Source organism: Oncorhynchus gorbuscha, unplaced genomic scaffold (genome assembly GCF_021184085.1).
Source record: "Oncorhynchus gorbuscha isolate QuinsamMale2020 ecotype Even-year unplaced genomic scaffold, OgorEven_v1.0 Un_scaffold_1934, whole genome shotgun sequence".
NCBI classification, from domain to species: domain Eukaryota; kingdom Metazoa; phylum Chordata; class Actinopteri; order Salmoniformes; family Salmonidae; genus Oncorhynchus; species Oncorhynchus gorbuscha.
In genome coordinates, this window is record NW_025746580.1 from 75001 (window position 1) to 99847 (window position 24847).

At 45.1% G+C, this 24847-nt stretch overlaps 2 pseudogenes; both read left to right on the forward strand.

Moving 5' to 3' along the window:
• LOC124024584 overlaps nt 1-9159 on the forward strand; it is a 51841-nt pseudogene extending 42682 nt beyond the window's left edge.
• Nucleotides 9160-11489: 2330 nt separating this feature from the next.
• LOC124024583 lies at nt 11490-24630 on the forward strand (annotated as a pseudogene).
• The last annotated feature ends 217 nt before the right edge of the window (nt 24631-24847 follow it).

The window sequence follows — 24847 nt, forward strand, 5'->3', positions numbered from 1 at the left end:
GCTGCTGCTACTACTACTACTACTACATTCACAACCCACTCAGCAAGGTCTGGCTTTAAATACTACTACTGCTGCTGCTGCTGCTACTACTACTACTACTACTACTACTACTACATTCACAACCCACTCAGCAAGGTCTGGCTTTAATTACTATGACTACTACTACTACTACTACTACTACTACTACTACTACTACTACTACTACATTCACAACCCACTCAGCAAGGACTGGCTTTGACTACTACTACTACTACTACTACTACTACTACATTCACAACCCACTCAGCAAGGTCTGGCTTTAAATACTACTACTACTGCTGCTGCTGCTACTACTACTACTACTACTACTACTACTACTACTACTACATTCACAACCCACTCAGCAAGGTCTGGCTTTAATTACTATGACTACTACTACTACTACTACTACTACTACTACTACTACTACTACATTCACAACCCACTCAGCAAGGTCTGGCTTTAATTACTATGACTACTACTACTACTACTACTACTACTACTACTACTACTACTACTACTACTACTACTACATTCACAACCCACTCAGCAAGGACTGGCTTTGACTACTACTACTACTACTACTACTACTACATTCACAACCCACTCAGCAAGGTCTGGCTTTAATTACTATGACTACTACTACTACTACTACTACTACTACTACTACTACATTCACAACCCACTCAGCAAGGTCTGGCTTTAATTACTATGACTACTACTACTACTACTACTACTACTACTACTACTACTACTACTACTACTACTACTACATTCACAACCCACTCAGCAAGGTCTGGCTTTATTTACTATTACTACTACTACTACTACTACTACTACTACATTCACAACCCACTCAACAAGGTCTGGCTTTAATTACTACTACTACTACTACTGATACTACTACTACAGGGATACACAACCCACTCAACAAGGTACAGTACATGACCAAAAGTATATGGACACTAGACTTGTTAGAAGGATGGCATCCTATGACGATGCCACGTTGAGTCACTGGGCTCTTCAGTAATGCCATTCTACTGCCGATGTTTGTCTATGGAGATTGCATGCGTGTGTGTGCTCAATTTTCTGTTTTCAAAGATGTTCAGGACAGTCCGAGTTAAGGACAGTCCTGTGAAGATCTGGATAAAGGCCTCTTGTTTTTAATTTATTTGTGTTTATTTGTTTTCCCTTAAAGCCCCAGTGCCGTCAAATGTTTTGTGTGATTTTGTACAACAGCTGATGGAACTAACCTGTTGCTGAGTGTTGATCGGAGCTGTTTGTTCATGTTTTAGGTCTACATCATACTGCACCTGTTCTATATGTTGTAGATCTACATTACAACCCAGCGCCTGCCTTACTGCACCTGTTCTATATGTTGTAGATCTACATCACAACTTAGCACCTCCCTCCCTTCACCTGTTCTATATGTTGTAGATCTACATCACAACTTAGCACCTCCCTCCCTTCACCTGTTCTATATGTTGTAGATCTATATTACAACCTAGCACCTCCCTCCCTTCACCTGTTCTATATGGTGTAGATCTACATTACAACCCAGCACCTTCCTCCCTTCACCTGTTCTATATGGTGTAGATCTACATTACAACCCAGCGCCTGCCTTACTGCACCTGTTCTATATGTTGTAGATCTACATCACAACTTAGCACCTCCCTTACTTCACCTGTTCTATATGTTGTAGATCTACATTACAACCCAGCACCTCCCTTACTTCACCTGTTCTATATGTTGTAGATCTACATTACAACCCAGCACCTCCCTTACTGCACCTGTTCTGTATGTTGTAGATCAACAATACAACCAAGCGCCTGCCTTACCTCACCTGTTCTATATGTTGTAAATCTACATTACAAGCAAGCGCCTCCCTTACTGCACCTGTTCTATATGTTGTAGATCTACATTACAACCCAGCACCTCCCTTACTGCACATGTTCTGTATGTTGTAGATCAACAATACAACCAAGCGCCTGCCTTACCTCACCTGTTCTATATGTTGTAAATCTACATTACAAGCAAGCGCCTCCCTTACTGCACCTGTTCTATATGTTGTAGATCTACATTACAACCCAGCACCTCCCTTACTGCACCTGTTCTGTATGTTGTAGATCTACATCACAACCAAGCGCCTGCCTTACTTTCCTATCGTCAACTTCCTCTTCATCATCGCTCAGCTGCCTAAACTGCAGTACAGCAAAAACCAAGGTGAGTTATGGTCAACTTTATTGATACTCACAGGGGAAATCAAGGTCAGTTTGAATCAACTTTATTGATACTCACAGGGGAAATCAAGGTCCGTTTGAATCAACTTTATTGATACTCACAGGGGAAATCAAGGTCAGTTTGAATCAACTTTATTGATACTCACAGAGGAAAACAAGGTCCGTTTGAATCAACTTTATTGATACTCACAGAGGAAAACAAGGTCCGTTTGAATCAACTTTATTGATATTCACAGGAGAAATTCAATTTTTCACCATCATAATGACATATACACTGAGTATACAAAACATTAAGAACACCTGCTCTTTCCATGACACAGACTGACCAGGTGAATCCAGGTGAAAGATATGATCCCTTATTTATGTCACTTGTTAAATCCATTTCAATCAGTGTAGATGAAGGGGAGGAGATTTTAAGCCTTGAAACAATTGAGACATGGATTGTGAATGTTTGCCATTCAGAGGGTGAATGGGCAAGACAGAAGATTTAGGTGACTAGAGTTGGGTTGGCTGGCAGGTGACTGGGGTTGGGTTGGCTGGCAGGTGACTGGGGTTGGGTTGGCTGGCAGGTGACTGGGGTTGGCTGGCAGGTGACTGGGGTTGGGTTGGCTGGCAGGTGACTGGGGTTGGGTTGGCTGGCAGGTGACTGGGGTTGGGTTGGGTTGGCTGGCAGGTGACTGGGGTTGGGTTGGGTTGGGTTGGGTTGGCTGGCAGGTGACTGGCAGGTGACTGGGTTGGGTTGGGTTGGCTGGCAGGTGACTGGGGTTGGGTTGGGTTGGCTGGCAGGTGACTGGGGTTGGGTTGGGTTGGCTGGCAGGTGACTGGGGTTGGGTTGGGTTGGGGTTGGGTTGGGTTGGCTGGCAGGTGACTGGGGTTGGGTTGGCTGGCAGGTGACTGGGGTTGGGTTGGGTTGGCTGGCAGGTGACTGGGGTTGGGTTGGGTTGGCTGGCAGGTGACTGGGGTGGCAGGTGGGTTGGGTTGGGTTGGCTGGCAGGTGACTGGGGTTGGGTTGGCTGGCAGGTGACTGGGGTTGGGTTGGTTGGCTGTCAGGTGAGGTGACTGGGGTTGGGTTGGGTTGGCTGGCAGGTGACTGGGGTTGGGTTGGGTTGGCTGGCAGGTGACTGGGGTTGGGTTGGGTTGGCTGGCAGGTGACTGGGTTGGGTTGGTTGGCAGGTGACTGGGGTTGGGTTGGCTGGCAGGTGACTGGGGTTGGGTTGGGTTGGCTGGCAGGTGACTGGGGTTGGGTTGGCTGGCAGGTGGGTGGGTTGGCTGGCAGGTGACTGGGGTTGGGTTGGGTTGGCTGGCAGGTGACTGGGGTTGGGTTGGCTGGCAGGTGACTGGGGTTGGGTTGGGTTGGCTGTCAGGTGACTGGGGTTGGGTTGGGTTGGCTGTCGGGTGACCGGGGTTGGGTTGGCTGTCGGGTGACCGGGGTTGGGTTGGCTGTCGGGTGACCGGGGTTGGGTTGGCTGGCGGGTGACCGGGGTTGGGTTGGCTGGCGGGTGACCGGGGTTGGGTTGGCTGGCGGGTGACCGGGGTTGGGCTGGCTGGCGGGTGACCGGGGTTGGGCTGGCTGGCGGGTGACCGGGGGTTGGGCTGGCTGGCGGGTGACGGGGTTGGGTTGGGGGACCGGGGTTGGGTTGGCTGGCAGGTGACTGGGGTTGGGTGGCTGGGTGACCGGGGTTGGGCTGGCTGGCAGGTGGGCTGGCGGGGGTTGGGCTGGCTGTCAGGTGACCGAGGTTGGGTTGGCTGGCTGGCAGGTGACCGAGGTTGGGTTGGCTGGCAGGTGACTGGGTTGGGTTGGCTGGCAGGTGACTGGGGTTGGGTTGGCTGTCAGGTGACCGGGTTGGGTTGGCTGGCGGGTGACCGAGGTTGGGTTGGCTGGCGGGTGACCGGGTTGGGTTGGCTGGCGGGTGACCGGGGTTGGGCTGGCTGGCGGGTGACTGGGGTTGGGGCTGGCGGGATGGAAACCGGGGTGTTGGCTGGGGTTGGGTTGGGTTGGCTGGCAGGTGACTGGGGTTGGGTTGGCTGGCGGGTGGGTTGGGCTGCTCAGGTGACCGGAGTTGGGTTGGCTGTCAGGTGACCGGGGTTGGGCTGGCTGGCAGGTGACAGAGGTTGGGTTGGCTGGCAGGTGACCGAGGTTGGGTTGGCTGGCAGGTGACTGGGGTTGGGTTGGCTGGCAGGTGACTGGGGTTGGGTAGGCTGTCAGGTGACTTGGGTTGGGTTGCCTGTCAGGTGACTGGGGTTGGGTTGGCTGTCAGGTGACTGGGGTCGGGTTGGACCAGTTCTTGAGGTGGCGGGTGGGAGGCGGATCGGAGGTTGGTGTGGGCGGGGTTTCAGTATGAAAAGCTGCAGGAGCGGGATGAAGAAATCAGACCTCTAGTTCCAGGCACACCGGTTTGTCAAGAACTGCAACGCTGCTGGGTTTTTCACGCTCAACAGTTTCCCGTGTGTATCAAGAATGGTCCACCATCCAAAGGACATCCAGCCAACCTGACACAACTGTAGGAAGCGTTGGAGTCAACATGGGTCAGCATCCCTGTGGAACGCTTTCAACACCTTGTAGAGTCAACATGGGCCAGCATCCCTGTGGAACGCTTTAGACACCTTGTAGAGTCAACATGGACCAGCATCCCTGTGAAACGCTTTCAACACCTTGTAGAGTCAACATGGACCAGCATCCCTGTGGATCACTTAAGACACCTTGTAGAGTCAACATGGGCCAGCATCCCTGTGGAACGCTTTTCAACACCTTGTAGAGTCAACATGGACCAAAATCCCTGTGGATCACTTAAGACACCTTGTAGAGTCAACATGGGCCAGCATCCCTGTGGAACGCTTTAGACACCTTGTAGAGTCAACATGGACCAGCATCCCTGTGGAACGCTTTCAACACCTTGTAGAGTCAACATGGGCCAGCATCCCTGTGGAACGTCAACACCTTGTAGAGTCAACATGGACCAAAATCCCTGTGGATCACTTAAGACACCTTGTAGAGTCAACATGGACCAGCATCCCTGAAACGCTTTCAACACCTTGTAGAGTCCATGACCCACGAATGAGGCTGTTCTGAAGACAAAAGGGGATCCAACTCAATAGTAGGAAGGTGTTCTTAATGTTTTGTAAATTGGCTGGTTTACACAGGCAGCCCAATTCTAATCTTTTGCCCAAAGAAATGATCTGATTGGTCAAAATGACTCATATTGAGTGTGTCCCACCATGTGATTGGCTGATCCTGACCCATATTGAGTGTGTCCCACCATGTGATTGGCTGATCCTGACCCATATTGAGTGTGTCCATGTGATTGGCTGGTCCTGACCCATATTGAGTGTGTCCCACCATGTGATTGGCTGGTCCTGACCCATATTGAGTGTATCCCACCATGTGATTGGCTGGTCCTGACCCATATTGAGTGTGTCCCACCATGTGATTGGCTGGTCCTGACCCATGTTGAGTGTATCCCTCCATGTGATTGGCTGGTCCTGACCCATGTTGAGTGTATCCCACCATGTGATTGGCTGGTCCTGACCCATATTGAGTGTATCCCACCATGTGATTGGCTGGTCCTGACCCATATTGAGTGTATCCCACCATGTGATTGGCTGGTCCTGACCCATGTTGAGTGTATCCCTCCATGTGATTGGCTGGTCCTGACCCATATTGAGTGCATCCCACCATGTGATTGGCTGGTCCTGACCCATGTTGACTGTATCCCACCACGTGATTGGCTGTATTCTCCTATTTGTCCAGGGATGACGTGCAGGAAAGCCACCGACCCCGTAGACTGGTCTCCTCTGGTTCTTGGCCTGCTCACTCTGCTGAAGCAGTTCCACTCCAGATACACAGAGCAGTTCCTGGCTCTCATTGGGCAATTCATACGCTCCATCATGGAACAGTGCACCAGGTACGATTGATTGATTGATTTGTTGATTGATTGATTGATTTGTTGATTGATTGATTGATTTGTTGATTGATTGATTGATTTGTTGATTGATTGATTGATTTGTTGAGTGATTGATTTGTTGAGTGATTGATTTGTTGAGTGATTGATTTGTTGAGTGATTGATTTGTTGAGTGATTGATTTGTTGAGTGATTGATTTGTTGAGTGATTGATTTGTTGAGTGATTGATTGATTTGTTGATTTGTTGTGATTGATTTGTTGAGTGATTGATTTGTTGAGTGATTGATTTGTTGAGATTGATTGAGTTTGATTTGTTGAGTGATTGATTTGTTGAGTGATTGATTTGTTTGATTGATTTGTTGAGTGATTGATTTGTTGAGTGATTGATTTGTTGAGTGATTGATTTGTTGAGTGATTGATTTGTTGATTGATTGATTTGTTGAGTGATTGATTGATTTGTTGAGTGATTGATTGATTTGTTGATTGATTGATTTGTTGAGTGATTGATTTGTTGATTGATTGATTTGTTGGAGTGATTGATTTGTTGAGATTGATTGTTTGATTTGTTGAGTGATTGATTTGTTGAGTGATTGATTTGTTGATTGATTGATTTGTTGAGTGATTGATTTGTTGAGTGATTGATTTGTTGAGTGATTGATTTGTTGAGTGATTGATTTGTTGAGTGATTGATTTGTTGAGTGATTGATTTGTTGAGTGATTGATTTGTTGAGTGATTGATTTGTTGAGTGATTGATTTGTTTGAGTGATTTGTTTGAGTGATTGATTTGTTGAGTGATTGATTTGTTTGAGTGATTGATTTGTTTGAGTGATTTGTGAGTGATTTGTTGATTTGTTGATTGATTGATTTGTTGAGTGATTGATTTGTTGAGTGATTGATTTGTTGAGTGAGTGATTTGATTGAGTGATTTGTTTGAGTGATTTGAGTTGATTTGAGTGAGTGATTTGTTGATTGATTGATTTGTTGATTGATTGATTGATTGATTTGTTGAGTGATTGATTTGTTGAGTGATTGATTTGTTTGATTTTTTAAGAGTGATTGATTTGATTTGAGTGAGTGATGTATTTTGATTATTGATTATTTGTTGAGTGATTTGTTGAGTGATTTGATTTGTTGAGTGATTGATTTGTTGATTGATTTGTTGAGTGATTGATTTGTTGAGTGAGTGATTTGTTTGAGTGTGATTTGTTTGAGTGATTGATTTGTTGAGTGAGTGATTTGTTTGAGTGAGATTTGTTGAGTGAGTGATTTTGATTTGATTAGATTGAGTTGAGATTGATTTGTTGAGATTGATTGATTTGTTGATTGATTGATAATTGTTGATCAGATTGATTTTGAGTAGTATTGGATTTGATTTGATTTTGAGTGATTTGAGTGAGTGATTTGATTGATTGAGTTGATTGATTGATTTGTTGATTGATTGATTTTTGATTGAGATTGATTGATTTGTTGAGTGATTGATTTGTTGAGTGATTGATTTTTGAGTGATTGATTTGTTTGGATTGTGATTGATTTGTTTTGTTGAGTGATTGATTTGAGTGATTGATTTGTTGAGTGATTGATTGAGTGATTGATTTGTTTGATTGTTTGATTGATTTGCCAGTTTAAAAACATCCCATATTCACATTAATTTTAAGAGTGTAAACAGTGATATCACAGTAAAGTCAGATGTATTTATATATAATACATGTATTGCTAGTGAACGATGCCCAAGGCTGCTATTTCAAACAGCTCTTTCTTGCAACAAAAAACAAACGTTATCTCCATAGATCTAATCTGTATAAATACAATTTGAATGCAAAAATGAAGTACATTTTGTGGATCACTGTGTTATTATATGTGGATTATATTCTGCTTCAAATTGAATGAAATGTAGATTTTGGGTAAATAATTATTTTACAGTCAGAAGATCCGGACATGCCGTCCGATGTGGTGGGAGCTCTGATGTTTCTGGAGGATCCTACGTACGCTACACCAAACTGCCTACAAGGTAGGATTAGATTAGGATTTATTAGGATTAGATTAGGATTAGATTAGGATTGGATTAGGATTAGATTAGGATTAGATTAGGATTGGATTAGGATTGGATTAGGATTGGATTAGGATTGGATTAGGATTGGATTAGGATTGGATTAGGATCGGATTAGGATGGATTAGGAGATTAGGATCGAGATTAGGATCGGATTAGGATCGGATTAGGATCGGATTAGGATCGGATTAGGATCAGATTAGGATCAGATTAGGATCAGATTAGGATCAGATTAGGATCAGATTAGGATCAGATTAGGATCAGATTAGGATCAGATTAGGATCAGATTAGGATCAGATTAATCAGATTAACATCAGATTAGGATCAGATTAGGATCAGATTAGGATCAGATTAGGATCAGATTAGGATCAGATTAGGTTTAGGATTAGCAACAACACCCTGGGGGGGAATATAGATATTCATCTGAATATTACATTATACATGCACATAATAATCTGTTGTTTTTCTGTCTTTAAAGGTGGCCGAGGCCCACGTGCCAAGTTTCATCTTTGATGAGTTCAGGACAGTCCTGTGAAGATCTGGATAAAGGCCTCGAGTTCAGGACAGTCCTGTGAAGATCTAGATAATGGCCTCGTTCAGGACAGTCCTGTGAAGATCTGGATAAAGGCCTCGTTCAGGACAGTCCTGTGAAGATCTGGATAAAGGCCTCGAGTTCAGGACAGTCCTGTGAAGATCTGGATAAAGGCCTCGAGTTCAGGACAGTCCTGTGAAGATCTGGATAAAGGCCTCGAGTTCAGGACAGTCCTGTGAAGATCTGGATAAAGGCCTCGAGTTCAGGACAGTCCTGTGAAGATCTGGATAAAGGCCTCGAGTTCAGGACAGTCCTGTGAAGATCTGGATAAAGGCCTCGAGTTCAGGACAGTCCTGTGAAGATCTGGATAAAGGCCTCGAGTTCAGGACAGTCCTGTGAAGATCTGGATAAAGGCCTCGAGTTCAGGACAGTCCTGTGAAGATCTGGATAATGGCCTCGTTCAGGACAGTCCTGTGAAGATCTGGATAAAGGCCTCGTTCAGGACAGTCCTGTGAAGATCTGGATAAAGGCCTCGAGTTCAGGACAGTCCTGTGAAGATCTGGATAAAGGCCTCGAGTTCAGGACAGTCCTGTGAAGATCTGGATAAAGGCCTCGTTCAGGACAGTCCTGTGAAGATCTGGATAAAGGCCTCTTGGTTTAACTTTCTGTTGATTCATTCATTTAGACTTTAATTAATCTCTTGGTTACGTAATGACCTTTAATGTGCTAATGCTTCAGTAACACTGTAAATAGTTGAATGGTTTTTAATAACATCATCTGTTACCAGCTTTGGTATAATGTCACTGTGGTAATATGTCATTAATTAAATACAAAGAGGCTTTGAATAAATATAATGGTATATCATTTTTTATTTTTTATTTTATTTTATTTCATATAACAGAACGTTATTTTAAAAACAAGCAATTTACAGTAGTTTGTGTCTTTTATTTTGAAGAAATGTCTGGCTGGACTTCCTCCTTCTTCAATGAGACTGGATTCACTGGTCCAGATCTACATGAGCAGATGTTGCATCGACCATCAACCAATGGTTTTGCGTGCCACGTCATAAACTGTGCCGCCTGGCCATCATAAACCACATTGATATATCATATAATGTGGATCCTAATAGTTTCCTCATCATACTAGAGCTGGTGTGACATTCTGTATAATCTCTAAATAAATCCTTCAATAGCATCAACCTATTTCATGTTACAAAAACAGGCAAAATGTTGACAAAACTAGAAGACATCACCAGCATGTCAAGTGGAAACTTTGCTCCCACAGTGTCTCCCGTTTTTAATTCAACACAGGTCGCTTAGACCGTGGTGTTCTCAGTCCTCTGTTCTCGTCTCTGATCGAGATGCTGAACACGGGAATAAAACCACGAGGGGGAATGATTGGTATCTATCCGATACCCGATGTTAATCTGTTCAACATGGTAACTAATACATGTGGTGTAGTTACTTGAGTTTTAGACAGCAATCCAAGTCCCTGACTTGGTGTCCAGTATATGTGTGGGTACAGGGGTTACCTGACTTGGTGTCCAGTGTCTGTGGGTACAGGGGTTACCTGACTGGTGTCCAGTGTCTGTGTGGGTATAGGGGTTACCTGACTTGGTGTCTGTGTAGGTATAGGGGTTACTTGACTTGGTATCAAGTGTCTGTGGGTACAGGGGTTACCTGACTGGTGTCCGTTGTCTGTGTGGGTACAGGGGTTACCTGACTGGTGTCCGTTGTCTGTGTAGGTATAGGGTTACCTGACTTGGTGTGAGGTGTCTGTGTGGGTATAGGGGTTACCTGACTTGGTGTCAAGTGTCTGTGTGGGTACAGGGTTACCTGACTTGGTGTCAGGTGTCTGTGTGGGTACAGAGGTTTCCTCTATATGCTGTATAGTGACATTAAGTATAGATATACCATTTCTAGTTAAGTTATATTCCTCATCTTAATGATACATTATGTATAGATATACCATTTCTTGAAGTTATATTCCTCATTTAATGATACATTATGTTTGGATAATCATTTCTGATTCATTATATTCCTCATCTTAATGATACATTATGTATAGATATACCATTTCTAGAAGTTATATTCCTCATCTTAATGATACATTATGTATAGATAACCATTGCTAGAGTCATATTCCTCATCTAATTTTGACATATTATGAGTTCATTTGGAAGGATGGCCTCATTAGACCACTGTGTTTTGGTTAATGTAGCCCATTATAACCTTGAGCCTGTGTTTTGGGAAGCATTTTATAAGTGGACTGTGATTGGATAAGTATAATTAATTATATATATATTTATAAATGTTGTTTTTTTAGTTGACATTTTTTGTTTTGTATGATATCGTTTTCCTTCTTTCCCGACCTTGTATTCTTATTCTTATTAATAGTTATCAATAATGTTTTGTTATTATCTTATTCAATACCCCGTCCAGCTGGTTTTGGTAATCACCCCTAACATTGGATGCAAACCGCCGTTTTAAATTCATCGAAGAAGAAGACCACCTCAACAGGAACCGGAAACGAGAACAAACTTTTCCCGTGTTTTTTATTCAGCTAAAGTTGTTTAGTATTTTCTCTTATTGAGACACCAACACATTAAAGAACACGTCTACAACCTTAAAAACCATCCCAGCGAGGAAAGTCATGAGGTTAGCAGGAGCTATTTATTGACATGCTCTTGCTTAGCCGCCCATAGTTAGTGATTATAGCGTAACGTTAACCGGCTGGCCAGGTATCATTATAACAGCCAGTCAGTGCACTTGTTGGTGATACGTGGATTCAACCTGAAGGTAGCTACAGATAACTTGTTTTGTGACCGTATGCAGGTTATTATTCCAACCTTGCCTTAACGTTAAGTCAACTACACAAGGTATCGGTGAGCATTACTGAATCAGGTGTGTTTTGAGCAAGGCTGAACAAAAACCAGCACCCAGTTCTCCATGGGGTTAGGGTTGGACATCCTGGCATCTGCTTCAATATGCCGAGGGTGCCTTGATTCATTATAACCAGGACCCTGTGTTTTGGTTAATCATGTTAATTCATTATAACCAGGACCCTGTGTTTTGGATTAATCATGTTGATTCATTATAACCAGGACCCTGTGTTTTGGTTGATTCATTATAACCAGGGCCCTGTGTTTTGGTTGATTCATTATAACCAGGTCCCTGTGTTTTGGTTGATTCATTATAACCAGGTCCCTGTGTTTTGGTTGATTCATTATAACCAGGTCCCTGTGTTTTGGTTGATTCATTATAACCAGGTCCCTGTGTTTTTTTGTTGATTCATTATAACCAGGTCCCTGTGTTTTGGTTAATCATGTTGATTCATTATAACCAGGTCCCTGTGTTTTGGTTGATTCATTATAACCAGGGCCCTGTGTTTTGTTTTGTTGATTCATTATAACCAGGACCCTGTGTTTTGGTTGATTCATTATAACCAGGGCCCTGTGTTTTGTTGATTCATTATAACCAGGACCCTGTGTTTTGGTTAATCATGTTGATTCATTATAACCAGGGCCCTGTGTTTTGGTTGATTCATTATAACCAGGACCCTGTGTTTTGGTTAATCATGTTGATTCATTATAACCAGGTCCCTGTGTTTTGGTTGATTCATTATAACCAGGTCCCTGTGTTTTGGTTGATTCATTATAACCAGGACCCTGTGTTTTGGTTGATTCATTATAACCAGGACCCTGTGTTTTGGTTGATTCATTATAACCAGGTCCCTGTGTTTTGGTTGATTCATTATAACCAGGACCCTGTGTTTTGGTTGATTCATTATAACCAGGACCCTGTGTTTTGGTTGATTCATTATAACCAGGTCCCTGTGTTTTGGTTGATTCAGTATAACCAGGACCCTGTGTTTTGGTTAATCATGTTGATTCATTATAACCAAGTCCCTGTGTTTTGCTGATTCATTATAACCAGGACCCTGTGTTTTGGTTGATTCATTATAACCAGGACCCTGTGTTTTGGTTAATCATGTTGATTCATTATAACCAGGTCCCTGTGTTTTGGTTGATTCATTATAACCAGGTCCCTGTGTTTTGTTAATCATGTTGATTCATTATAACCAAGGTCCCTGTGTTTTGGTTGATTCATTATAACCAGGACCCTGTGTTTTGGTTAATCATGTTGATTCATTATAACCAAGTCCCTGTGTTTTGGTTGATTCATTATAACCAGGACCCTGTGTTTTGGTTAATCATGTTGATTCATTATAACCAGGACCCTGTGTTTTGGTTGATTCATTATAACCAGGTCCCTGTGTTTTGGTTGATTCATTATAACCAGGACCCTGTGTTTTGGTTGATTCATTATAACCAGGACCCTGTGTTTTGGTTGATTCACATGACCTGAATGTAACCTTTTTAATTTTAAGCCTTTTCTATCAATTTGAATTAGAACAAAAATGAAAGCAGTTGTCTGAGGATGTTTCTGGACCATCTGACATGAAAAAGAAAGTAGGACCGTTTGATTCAAAATCTTTTTAATAAAGTTTTTTTTTTAAACAATGTCACGTGACAAACACGATTAACCAAAACACAAAGGGACCTAATATTCTAACAACTTAACATCTCTCGTTTCAGATACTTTCATGTTTTAGATTTCAACATGTCCTTGAGTGCAGTCCACTCCACACTGTCTAGTCTGAAAACATGTCAGACAGATATTGGAACGGGATGGACATTGTGACCGACGTTCTGCTCTCTATCAGAGAGACACTTGGGGCAGAAACAGCAGGTAGGTTAGTGGCACGTCTCTATCAGAGAGACACTTGGTGCAGAAACAGCAGGTAGGTTAGTGGCACGTCTCTATCAGAGAGACACAGCAGGTAGGTTAGTGGCACGTCTCTATCAGAGAGACACTTGGTGCAGAAACAGCAGGTAGGTTAGTGGCACGTCTCTATCAGAGAGACACAGCAGGTAGGTTAGTGGCACGTCTCTATCAGAGAGACACTTGGTGCAGAAACAGCAGGTAGGTTAGTGGCACGTCTCTATCAGAGAGAAACAGCAGGTAGGTTAGTGGCATGTCTCTATCAGAGAGACACAGCAGGTAGGTTAGTGGCACGTCTCTATCAGAGAGAAACAGCAGGTAGGTTAGTGGCACGTCTCTATCAGAGAGACACAGCAGGTAGGTTAGTGGCACGTCTCTATCAGAGAGACACAGCAGGTAGGTTAGTGGCACGTCTCTATCAGACACTTGGTGCAGAAACAGCAGGTAGGGTGTCTCTATCAGAGAGAAACAGCAGGTAGGTTAGTGGCACGTCTCTATCAGAGAGAAACAGCAGGTAGGTTAGTGGCACGTCTCTATCAGAGAGACACAGCAGGTAGGTTAGTGGCACGTCTCTATCAGAGAGACACAGCAGGTAGGTTAGTGGCACGTCTCTATCAGAGACACAGCAGGTAGGTTAGTGGCACGTCTCTATCAGAGAGACACAGCAGGTAGGTTAGTGGCACGTCTCTATCAGAGAGACACAGCAGGTAGGTTAGTGGCACGTCTCTATCAGAGAGACAGCAGGTAGGTTAGTGGCACGATCAGACAGCAGGTAGGTTAGTGGCACGTCTCTATCAGAGAGACACAGCAGGTAGGTTAGTGGCACGTCTCTATCAGAGAGACAGAAACAGCAGGTAGGTTTGGCACGTCTCTATCAGAGACACAGCAGGTAGGTTAGTGGCACGTCTCTATCAGAGAGACACTTGGGGGCAGAAACAGCAGGTAGGTTAGTGGGTCTCTATCAGAGAGACACTTGGGGCAGAAACAGCAGGTAGGTTAGTGGCACGTCTCTATCAGAGAGACACTTGGGGCAGAAACAGCAGGTAGGTTAGTGGCACGTCTCTATCAGAGAGAAACAGCAGGTAGGTTAGTGGCACGTCTCTATCAGAGAGACACAGCAGGTAGGTTAGTGGCACGTCTCTATCAGAGAGAAACAGCAGGTAGGTTAGTGGCACGTCTCTATCAGAGAGAAACAGCAGGTAGGTTAGTGGCACGTCTCTATCAGAGAGACACAGCAGGTAGGTTAGTGGCACGTCTCTATCAGAGAGAAACAGCAGGTAGGTTAGTGGCACGTCTCTATCAGAGAGACACAGCAGGTAGGTTAGTGGCACGTCTCTATCAGAGACACACAGCAGGTAGGTTAGTGGCACGTCTCTATCAGAGAGACACAGCAGGTAGGTTAATGGCACGTCTCTATCAGAGAGACACAGCAGGTAGGTTAGTGGCACGTCTCTATCAGAGAGACACTTGGGGCAGAAACAGCAGGTAGGTTAGTGGCACGTCTCTATCAGAGAGACACTTGGGGCAGAAACAGCAGGTAGGTTAGTGGCACGTCTCTATCAGAGAGACACTTGGGGCAGAAACAGCAGGTAGGTTAGTGGCACGTCTCTATCAGAGAGAAACAGCAGGTAGGTTAGTGGCACGTCTCTATCAGAGAGACACAGCAGGTAGGTTAGTGGCACGTCTCTATCAGAGACACAGCAGGTAGGTTAGTGGCACGTCTCTATCAGAGAGACACAGCAGGTAGGTTAGTGGCACGTCTCTATCAGAGAGAAACAGCAGGTAGGTTAGTGGCACGTCTCTATCAGAGAGAAACAGCAGGTAGGTTAGTGGCACGTCTCTATCAGAGAGACACAGCAGGTAGGTTAGTGGCACGTCTCTATCAGAGAGAAACAGCAGGTAGGTTAGTGGCACGTCTCTATCAGAGAGACACAGCAGGTAGGTTAGTGGCACGTCTCTATCAGAGAGACACAGCAGGTAGGTTAGTGGCACGTCTCTATCAGAGAGACACAGCAGGTAGGTTAGTGGCACGTCTCTATCAGAGAGAAACAGCAGGTAGGTTAGTGGCACGTCTCTATCAGAGAGAAACAGCAGGTAGGTTAGTGGCACGTCTCTATCAGAGAGACACAGCAGGTAGGTTAGTGGCACGTCTCTATCAGAGAGAAACAGCAGGTAGGTTAGTGGCACGTCTCTATCAGACACTTGGTGCAGAAACAGCAGGTAGGTTAGTGGCACGTCTCTATCAGAGACACTTGGTGCAGAAACAGCAGGTAGGTTAGTGGCACGTCTCTATCAGAGAGACACAGCAGGTAGGTTAGTGGCACGTCTCTATCAGAGAGACACTTGGGGCAGAAACAGCAGGTAGGTTAGTGGCACGTCTCTATCAGAGAGACACAGCAGGTAGGTTAGTGGCACGTCTCTATCAGAGAGACACAGCAGGTAGGTTAGTGGCACGTCTCTATCAGAGAGACACAGCAGGTAGGTTAGTGGCACGTCTCTATCAGAGAGACACTTGGTGCAGAAACAGCAGGTAGGTTAGTGGCATGTCTCTATCAGAGAGACACTTGGGGCAGAAACAGCAGGTAGGTTAGTGGCACGTCTCTATCAGACAGAGACACAGCAGGTAGGTTAGTGGCACGTCTCTATCAGAGAGACACTTGGGGCAGAAACAGCAGGTAGGTTAGTGGCACGTCTCTATCAGAGAGACACTTGGGGCAGAAACAGCAGGTAGGTTAGTGGCACGTCTCTATCAGAGAGACACAGCAGGTAGGTTAGTGGCACGTCTCTATCAGAGACACAGCAGGTAGGTTAGTGGCACGTCTCTATCAGACACTTGGGGCAGAAACAGCAGGTAGGTTAGTGGCACGTCTCTATCAGAGAGACACTTGGTGCAGAAACAGCAGGTAGGTTAGTGGCACGTCTCTATCAGAGAGACACAGCAGGTAGGTTAGTGGCACGTCTCTATGAGAGACACAGCAGGTAGGTTGTCTGGCACTGTCTCTATCAGAGAGACGTAACAGAAGGTAGGTTAGTGGCATGTCTCTATCAGAGAGACACAGCAGGTAGGTTAGTGGCACGTCTCTATCAGAGAGACACTTGGGGCAGAAACAGCAGGTAGGTTAGTGGGCACGTCTATCAGAGAGACACTTGACTGTGCTGGTAATATCGTTGTCGAATCCTTCTCACTGGACAGGATCTTTGTGTGTATGTAGTCAATGGGACTGTCTGACTGACTGACTGACTGTCTGACTGTCTGACTGACTGACTGACTGACTGACTCTCTGTCTGACTGTCTGACTGACTGACTGACTGACTGTCTGTCTGACTCACCATAACAACTGACTGTCTGACTGTCACTGACTGACTGTCTGTCTGACTGACGTAACTAGGAAGGGGAGCGGTTCACCCAAGGATGTCACTTGAGGATTTTGGTATATTGACATTTTTTTACTAACAAGCCCAGTCTGAAAGCACTAGCTTGTGTCACCCAGCAGGCTAGTTGGACACATGTTCTACATTTAGCTGGTCTGAAAAGCACTAGCCAGCAGGCTACCATTGGGCACATGTTCTACTATACAGAGCTATGGACTGCTGTCTACCATTTGGAATGCTTGTGTCACCATAACAACAGTATACAGAGCTATGGAATGCTGTCTACCATTTGGAAGCTTGTGTCACCATAACAACAGTATACAGAGCTATGGAATGCTGTCTACCATTTGGGCTTGTGTCACCATAACAACAGTATACAGAGATATGGAATGCTGTCTTCCATTTGGAAGCTTGTGTCACCATAACAACAGTATACAGAGCTATGGAATGCTGTCTGATTTGGAAGCTTGTGTCACCATAACAACAGTATACAGAGCTATGGAATGCTGTCTACCATTTGGAAGCTTGTGTCACCATAACAACAGTATACAGAGCTATGGAATGCTGTCTACCATTTGGAAGCTTGTGTCACCATAACAACAGTATACAGAGCTATGGAATGCTGTCTACCATTTGGAAGCTTGTGTCACCATAACAACAGTATACAGAGCTATGGAATGCTGTCTACGATTTGGAAGCTTGTGTCACCATAACAACAGTATACAGAGCTATGGAATGCTGTCTACCATTTGGAAGCTTGTGTCACCATAACAACAGTATACAGAGATATGGAATGCTGTCTACCATTTGGAAGCTTGTGTCACCATAACAACAGTATACAGAGATATGGAATGCTGTCTACCATTTGGAAGCTTGTGTCACCATAACAACAGTATACAGAGCTATGGAATGCTGTCTACCATTTGGAAGCTTGTGTCACCATAACAACAGTATACAGAGCTATGGAATGCTGTCTACGATTTGGAAGCTTGTGTCACCATAACAACAGTATACAGAGCTATGGAATGCTGTCTACCATTTGGAAGCTTGTGTCACCATAACAACAGTATACAGAGCTATGGAATGCTGTCTACCATTTGGAAGCTTGTGTCACCATAACAACAGTATACAGAGATATGGAATGCTGTCTACCATTTGGAAGCTTGTGTCACCATAACAACAGTATACAGAGATATGGAATGCTGTCTACCATTTGGAAGCTTGTGTCACCATAACAACAGTATACAGAGATATGGAATGCTGTCTACCATTTGGAAGCTTGTGTCACCATAACAACAGTATACAGAGATATGGAATGCTGTCTACGATTTGGAAGCTTGTGTCACCATAACAACCGTATACAGAGCTATGGAATGCTGTCTACGATTTGGAAGCTTGTGTCACCATAACAACAGTATACAGAGCTATGGAATGCTGTCTACGATTTGGAAGCTTGTGTCACCATAACAACAGTATACAGAGATATGGAATGCTGTCTTCCATTTGGAAGCTTGTGTCACCATAACAACAGTATACAAAGCTATGGAATGCTGTCTACCATTTGGAAGCTTGTGTCACCATAACAACAGTATACAGAGATATGGAATGCTGTCTACCATTTGGCAGCTTGTGTCACCATAACAACAGTATACAGAGATATGAAATGCTGTCTACGATTTGGAAGCTTGTGTCACCATAACAACAGTATACAGAGATATGAATAATTGTGTATGATGTGATGATTATTACAGGAACTGAGAATGACGAGTCCTGAAGAAGCTGGAGGTGATGATGCTGGAGTGTGCCAAACTGGACCAGGAGATCAACTGCTTCGTTGAGGTGGTGAACTGTGTCACTGCAGAGGTGAAGTACTGAACTACAGGGGTCAAAGTTCATTTTCTGTCGGATGGATTCTGGAGATCAGTGTGGATCCTCAAACGTAACAGCTGTCTACGTTATCACTCAGAATGTACTTTCCAGTGTAGTCATGAATAATTGTGTCAATAGATGATATATAAGAGATATATTGATAAAAGTCACAGAGATATATTGATAAGTCACCTTGTCCTAGAGATATATTGATAAGTCACTGTCCTAGAGATATATTGATGTCACCTTGTCTTAGAGATATATTGATAAGTCACCTTGTCTTAGAGATATATTGATAAAGTCAACGTGTCCCTAGAGATATATTGATAAAAGTCACCTTGTCTAGAATATTGATAAGTCACCTTGTCCTAGAGATATATTGATGGTCACTAAAAGTCACCTTGTCCTAGAGATAGATATATTGATATATTGATAAAAGTCACCGTGTCCTAGAGATATATTGATAAAAGTACCTTGTCTAGAGATATATTTAACAGTCACCTTGTCCTAGAGATATATTGAAAGTCACCTTGTCCTAGAGATATATTGCTAACAGTCACCTTGTCCTAGAGATATATTGATCCTAGAGATAAAAGTCACCTTGTCCTAGAGATATATTGATAAAAGTCACCTTGTCCTAGAGATATATTGATGTCACCTTGTCCTAGAGATATACACCTTGTCCTAGAGATATATTGATAAGTCACCTTGTCCTAGAGATATATTGATAAAAAGTCACCTTGTCCTAGAGATATATTGATAAAAGTCACCTTGTCCTAGAGATATATTGATAAAGTCACCTTGTCCTAGAGATATATTGATAAAAGTCACCTTGTCCTAGAGTATATTGATAAAAGTCACCTTGTCCTAGAGATATATTGATAAAAGTCACCTTGTCCTAGAGATATATTGATAAAAGTCACCTTGTCCTAGAGATATATTGATAAAAGTCACCTTGTCCTAGAGATATATTGATAAAAGTCACCTTGTCCTAGAGATATATTGATAAAAGTCACCTTGTCCTAGAGATATATTGATAAAGTCACCTTGTCCTAGAGATATATTGATAAAAGTCACCTTGTCCTAGAGATATATTGATAAAAGTCACCTTGTCCTAGAGATATATTGATAAAAGTCACCTTGTCCTAGAGATATATTGATAAAAGTCACCTTGTCCTAGAGATATATTGATAAAAGTCACCTTGTCCTGGAGATATATTGATAAAAGTCACCTTGTCCTAGAGATATATTGATAACAGTCACCTTGTCCTAGAGATATATTGATAAAGTCACCTTGTCCTGGAGATATATTCCTGGAGATAGATAACAGTCACCTTGTCCTAGAGATATATTGATAAACCTTGTCTTAGAGATATATTGATAAAAGTCACCTTGTCCTAGAGATATATTGATAAAAGTCACCTTGTCCTAGAGATATATTGATAAAAGTCACCTTGTCCTGAGAGATTTACATGGTTATTAAACCAAACACAGCCCTTATTTTAACTGTTTCTAAAATCCCTATAGGGGGAAAGATTGGAACCTTTTCCCTGTTTTAACCCGCTAGGTTTTATGGGTATTATGACACCACCTCCGCTAGGTTTTATGGGTATTATGACACCACCTCCGCTAGGTTTTATGGGTATTATGACACCACCTCCGCTAGGTTTTATGGGTATTATGACACCACCTCCGCTAGGTTTTATGGGTATTATGACACCACCCCCGCTAGGTTTTATGGGTATTATGATCCGCTAGGTTTTATGGGTATTATGACACCATCTCCGCTAGGTTTTATGGGTATTATGACACCATCTCCGCTAGGTTTTATGGGTATTATGACACCACCTCCGCTAGGTTTTATGGGTATTATGACACCACCTCCGCTAGGTTTTATGGGTATTATGACACCACCCCCGCTAGGTTTTATGGGTATTATGACACCACCCCCGCTAGGTTTTATGGGTATTATGACACCACCACCGCTAGGTTTTATGGGTATTATGACACCACCTCCGCTGGGGTTTAACACCCAGGGTATTATGACACCACCTTATCAGTGGGGCTCTGATAACAGGGAGGGACTAACTGATTCCTTTGGAAACACCAGACTTATCGAAGCGGTCTGAAACAGGGAGGGACTAACTGATCGTCTGAAACAGGGAGGGACTAACTGATCGTCTGAAACAGGGAGGGACTAACTGATCGTCTGAAACGGGAGGAAACGGGGAGGGACTAACTGATCGTCTGAAACGGGAGGACTAACTGATCGTCTGAAACGGGAGGACTAACTGATCGTCTGAAACGGGAGGGACTAACTGATCGTCTGAAACGGGAGGGACTAACTGATCGTCTGAAACGGGAGGGACTAACTGATCGTCTGAAACGGGGAGGGACTAACTGATCGTCTGAAACGGGAGGGACTAACTGATCGCCTGAAACGGGGAGGACTAACTGATCGTCTGAAACGGGAGGGGACTAACTGATCGTCTGAAACGGGAGGGACTAACTGATCATCTGAAACGGGAGGACTAACTGATCATCTGAAACGGGGGAGGACTAACTGATCGTCTGAAACGGGAGGGACTAACTGATCGCCTGAAACGGGAGGGACTAACTGGATCGGAGGGACTAACTGATCGCCTGAAACAGGGAACTGATCATCTGAAACAGGGAGGGACTAACTGATCGTCTGGGGAGGGACTAACTGATTGTCTGAAACGGGAGGGACTACAGGGAGGGACTAACTGATCATCTGAAACAGGGAGGGACTGAAAGGGAGGGACTAACTGATCGCCTGAAACAGGGAGGGACTAACTGATCGTCTGAAACAGGGAGGACTAACTGATCGCCTGAAACAGGGAGGACTAACTGATCGCCTGAAACAGGGGAGGGACTACAGGGAGGGACTAACTGATCGTCTGAAACAGGGAGGGACTAACTGATTGTCTGAAACAGGGAGGGACTACAGGGAGGGACTAACTGATCGTCTGAAACAGGGAGGGACTAACTGATCATCTGAAACAGGGGAGGGACTAACTGATTGTCTGAAACAGGGAGGACTACAGGGAGGGACTAAGGGAGGGAGGGACTAACTGATCATCTGAAACAGGGAGGACTAACTGATCGTCTGAAACGGGAGGGACTAACTGATCGTCTGAAACGGGAGGGACTAACTGATCGTCTGAAACGGGGAGGGACTAACTGATCGCCTGGAAACGGGAGGGACTAACTGAACGCCTGAAACAGGGAGGGACTAACTGATCGCCTGAAACAGGGAGGGACTAACTGATCATCTGAAACGGGAGGGACTAACTGATGACGTTCCTCTCAAACGGGAGGACTAACTGATCGCCTGAAACGGGAGGGACTAACTGATCGCCTGAAACGGGAGGGACTAACTGATCGCCTGAAACGGGGAGGGACTAACTGATCATGTCCAATATGAAATTCTTCGCTTTTATTTTCCATTGCAAAGCTTTTTGCTATGGTGTTCACGAATGAGCACCTGTCTGCCCCCCTAGAGCACCTGTCTGCCCCCCAGCACCTGTCTGCCCCCAGCACCTGCGTCTGCCCCCTAGAGCACCTGTCTGCCCCCCCTAGAGCACCTGTCTGCCCCCTAGAGCACCTGTCTGCCCTCCCAGAGCACCTGTCTGCCCCCTCCCCAGAGCACCTGTCTGCCCCCTCCCAGAGCGCCTGTCTTCCCCCCAGCACCTGTCTTCCCCTCCCAGAGAGCCTGTCTTCCCCCCCAGCACCTGTCTTCCCCCCCTCCCAGAGCCTGTCTGCCCCACCCAGCACCTGTCTTCCCCTCCCAGAGCGCCTGTCTTCCCAGCACCTGTCTTTCCCTCTTCCAGAGCGCCTGTCTGCCTCTGTGCGCCTGTCGGCCCCCAGCATCTGTCTTCCTCCCAGAGCGCCTGTCTTCCTCCCAGAGCACCTGTCTTCCCCCCTCCCAGAGCGCCTGTCTTCCCCTCCCAGAGCCTGTCTTCCCCTCCCAGAGCACCTGTCTTCCCCCCCCCAGCACCCGTCTTCCCCCTCAGCACCTGTCTGCCCCCCCTCCCAGAGCGCCTGTCTCCCCTCCCAGAGCGCCTGTCTTCCCCAGAGCGCCTCTGTCTCCTCCCAGAGCGCCTGTCTTCCCCTCCCAGAGCGCCCTGTCTTCCCCTCCCAGAGCGCCTGTCTTCCCCCTCCCAGAGCGCCTGTCTTCCCCCCTCCCAGAGCACCTGTCTCCCCCTCCCAGAGCGCCTGTCTTCCCCCCCTCCCAGAGCACCTGTCTTCCCCCCTCCCAGAGCACCTGTCTTCCTCCCCCTGTCCCCCCCAGCACCTGTCTCCCCCCCAGCACCTGTCTGATGTTACCTGTCTCCTGTTCTCCAGGTGAGGAACCAGGAGCCCGAGGCCATGTTCAGACTGAAGTCTCTGGTGAAGGAGAAGTTCACTGAGACACACGGCAGTCTGTCTGAGGGAGAGCTGCAGAACCATGGCCAAGCTGGTCACTTTAAGGAGAACGCCAGAAACGCACTCAAAACAGGTGAGGCACACACACACACACACACACACACACACACACACACACACACACATCATCTGCACACACACACACACACACACACACACACACACACACACAGTTGTATGTAGACTAGCAGCACGTCCCACATGGTGACTGGTTAACCTGTCTTGTGTGTATGTTCTGTCTCCATCAGTGAACCCTGAGGCAGGTTGGTCTCAGTAGAGAATATGGATGAGGATATGGATGAGACGTTGCTGTCCCCTGACGCAGGCTGAAGTTGCACTTCACCTGTCCCCTGACTCAGGTTGGTCTCAGTATCTAACCTGTCCCCTGACTCAGGTTGGTCTCAGTATCTAACCTGTCCCCTGACTCAGGTTGGTCTCAGTATCTAACCTGTCCCCTGACTCAGGTTGGTCTCAGTATTCAACCTGTCCCCTGACTCAGGTTGGTCTCAGTATCTAACCTGTCCCCTGACTCAGGTTGGTCTCAGTATCTAACCTGTCCCCTGACTCAGGTTGGTCTCAGTATCTAACCTGTCCCCTGACTCAGGTTGGTCTGCATCTAACCTGTCCCCTGACTCAGGTTGGTCTCAGTATCTAACCTGTCCCCTGACTCAGGTTGGTCTCAGTATCTAACCTGTCCCCTGACTCAGGTTGGTCTCAGTATCTAACCTGTCCCCTGACTCAGGTTGGTCTCTACTCCTCCTGGGATGGTGTCTTTCCCCCACTGTAAACTAATCTGCCCGGCAACAGGACAATAAAGCCTACAGTCTGGTTGTGTCCATGCTGTTGTGCGGCCTGCAGGTGGAGATGGTGAACCCCTATGAAGAACCAGAAGTGTAACCACTTACCACGATCGGGACGCCATTATGATGATCAAGGCTGTGGCAAAACCAGAAGAAGAAGTTACGGTGTGAGACTCCTACTGTCTGGTTTAGTCGATTCATTTACACCTGTTGTCTTGAGTCTGCCTGTTACTGTTAGGATCTGTCTTATCAGGATGTGATGTCGCCTCTGTCCTACCCTGTTGCTATAGCACTTGTCAATCAGGATGTGATGTCGCTTCTGTACTACCCTGTTGCTATAGCACCTTGTCAATCAGATGTGATGTCACTGTCCTACCCTGTTGCTATAGCACCTGTCAATCAGGATGTGATGTCGTCTCTGTCCTACCCTGCTGTTCTTCTCACCTTGTTTTCCACTTCTAAACAACTGTTGCAGTTAAAACATTAGATTGATTCATTAGCATATTCCTTTTCTCCGTTCCCACGCTGTCCGTGTTGGCTGTGGCAACACGGTGGACGTTGAAGCAGGGAGACCTGATCCTAGATCAGATTATGAAGAGACAGATCCTGAAGAAGTAGACCACCCAGGCACTATTCTGGGTACGCCAACTCATCAAACCTGACAATAATAATTAGACTTTTATTTAATTTAGGAAAAAACATGACTTTTTCCGTTGTGTCTGATTGTATTTGTTGTCACAGAATTGCACTATTCTGAAGTTTTATATAACAAAACCTCGCTTTATTTATACATAAGTGATTCATATTTTTAGTCAGTTCAATAAAGGTTTATTGG